At 40.0% G+C, this 2,869-nt stretch overlaps 1 non-coding gene across 1 annotated transcript; it reads right to left on the bottom strand.

The window, feature by feature from the left end:
• Positions 1-708: 708 nt before the first annotated feature.
• LOC131234193 (small nucleolar RNA R71) lies at positions 709-815 on the bottom strand. The gene has a single exon (XR_009165601.1). It is a non-coding gene; the product is annotated as a small nucleolar RNA R71 (small nucleolar RNA).
• Between the last annotated feature and the right edge of the window lie 2,054 nt (positions 816-2,869).

The following is a 2,869-nucleotide window of genomic DNA, read 5'->3' as shown; positions in this document are numbered from 1 at the left end:
GTAGGATCTTAATTTAGGAACTTTCAAATTGGTAACTTCTTTCTAATTCCCTCTCTCTTTCTTTTTTTAGATTTTTATTTCCCTTCTTTCTTTTAGGTTTAAGTTGGAATTTAAAATTGAGCGCTGAGAGTGTTTCATGCCCAAGTGGGTCTGTGACAACATTCGACGTCTTTTGAGTGAAGGAGGATTGGTTGAGGGGTTATTTATCCATCACATGATTAGATACCACTCGAGATCCTCAGAGTCAATTGAAGTGATGGCTGCCAATCAACCGGTCAATCAAACGGGAAGACAACCTCAACCTTGGGTTGAGGAAGTCTAGGATGAGAATGAGGAGCATCAAGCACCCCGCCTTGTACTTTGTGAGATTATTTACAACCGGTGGGGGTGAGCACGCCCTCATGCATGGTTTTTCCAGAAAATACGGGACATATGGATATTAAGCTAGGGGTGATCCAACTCCTTTCAAAATTCTATGGACTAGAATTTGAAAGTCTATATCTGCACTTGAAAGAGTTTGACGAGATTATAGCCACTTTATATTTTCTTAATGTGTCTGAGAACATGGTCAAACTAAAACTCTTTCCCTTTTTTCTGAAAGAGAAAGCTAAGATGTGGTTGCATTCACTACGTCCCTGATCTATTGGCACATGGAATGATATGATAAGGGAGTTCATAAAGAAATTTTTTCCACATCATAAAACGAACACCATTAGAAAGTCAATCAAGAACTTCACCCAAAAGGAGGATGAAACATTCTTCCAATACTGAGAGCGGTTCAAGGATCTTGTCAGTTCATGCCCACAACATGGTTTTGAAACGTGGCACATTACACACTTTTTCTATGATGGTCTGACATCTTCCATGCGCCAATTGGTCGAGACAATGTGCAATGGGGAATTCATGAATAAAAATGTTGATGATGTATGGGACTACTTGGACAGACTTGCTGAAAATGCACAATTATGAGACACCTCCCCAAAAGCAAGCACCACTTCTAAGCCCACTCAATCAATGGAGAGGGGCAGATTATACCTTTTGAAAGCGGATGATGATATTAATACTAAAGTGTCTAATCTCATAAGAAAATTCGAGGCTGTGGAACTAAAGAAGTATAAGGTTAAGGAAACTGTTTGCGGTATTTGTGCTTGCAACGTTCACACAACTGAAAGTTGTCCAACAATACCTGCCTTTCAAGAGGTGCTGAATGCAATCTAATGCCGTGAACAATTACCAAAGACCTTTCAATGGACCTACCTCCAATACATAAAATCCTAGTTGGAGAAATCATCCAAACTTTAGTTGGAGGAATGGACAAACTGCTACTCCTCAGGGATTCCTTAATCAAATTCCAAATCAAGGGAAACCTCAAGAGGATTCGGTTCTAGAACATATTCAAGACCAAGAACTACTTAATCAGAATTCGGCACGAGCATTCCAGGATATTAGATCAACATTAGGAACGCTTGCGTCATCTATTCAAAGGATAGAGTCACACTTAACAATTATGGAGAAATGGATTCTTCCTGCTCAACCTCTCCCCAATCCTAAACCGCAATACTGAATAAGTGATCCAAGCTCTTCAAATCAAATGGTGTAAGCTAAATCTATCATCACTCTTAGGAGTGAGAAGACCATTAACAAAACCATTCCGGTTAGGGCTGAAAAGCCTGAGGACCCGAAAGAGGATAACAATGATAGACCTAACACTTCTCGACAAGAATTAGAACCAGAACTTCAAGGCAAGCCAATTGCTCCATTTTCCCAACGGTTGGTTGCACTAAAACCTTTCTCTAACTCCCAGGACATTCTAGAGGTGCTGAAATAAGTGAAGGTCAACATCCCTCTACTGGATGAGGTTAAACAAATACCTTCATATGCCAAATTTCTGAAAGACTTGTGTACGACCAAAAGACGACAAAATATTCAAAAGAAAATCTTTTTAACTGAAAAAGTGAGTGCCATCCTAAATCAAGATGTGCCACAGAAATACAAAGATCCTAGTAGCCCAACCATTGCTTGTGTAATTGGGAACTACCGCATTGAGCATGCACTTCTTGATTTAGGAGTGAGCATAAATCTGATCCCATACTCAGTCTATGAACAATTGGGTCTAGGTAAATTAAAACTCACCCGGACCACATTACAACTTGCCGATTACTTAGTTTGAGTACCGAGAGGGATAATTGAGGATGTGTTGGTCCAGGTTGACAAATTATACTACCTAGTAGATTTTATCATCCTGGATACTCAACCCGTCATAGACATAAGCACTCAAATTCCAGTCATTCTTGTTCGCCCATTCCTTGCTACATCAAACGCAATCATTAATTATAAGAATTGAGTCATGAGTTTGTCTTTTGGAAATATGACATTGGAGTTGAATATCTTTTTCAATATGGGCAAACAGTTAGAGGAAGATGATGACTTCCACGACATTAACATGATTGACTCTTTCGTGAAAGATAGAACATTTGTAACCTTATCCTTTGACCCTCTAGAAATGTGCCTGGCCCACTCTCATGATTTTGATGATGTCATGATTAGGGAGATGGGGACCATGCTAGATACTGTGCAGGTACTTGAAGTTAACTGGTGGAGGCCATAATTCGAAGAATTGCCCCAAACTGATACAGTGCCTCTACCGTCTAGCCTCAAGGCACCGAAGCTTGACCTAAAACCTTTGCCATCTAATTTGAAATATGTCTATTTAGGTCAAGATGAGACATACCCAGTGGTGATTTCTTCTCATGTTGGGTAAGAACAAGAGAGTATGCTCATCTCTACTCTCATTGAGCACAAATAAGCCCTTGGATGGTCGACTGCGGACCTCAAGGGAATTGACCCTTTGATTTGTACTCATTGCATT

The sequence above is a fragment of the Magnolia sinica genome, chromosome 18 (genome assembly GCF_029962835.1).
Source record: "Magnolia sinica isolate HGM2019 chromosome 18, MsV1, whole genome shotgun sequence".
Classification (NCBI taxonomy): domain Eukaryota; kingdom Viridiplantae; phylum Streptophyta; class Magnoliopsida; order Magnoliales; family Magnoliaceae; genus Magnolia; species Magnolia sinica.
The sequence above is the reverse complement of the archived record's forward strand: the minus strand, read 5'-3'. Positions and strand labels throughout refer to the sequence as shown.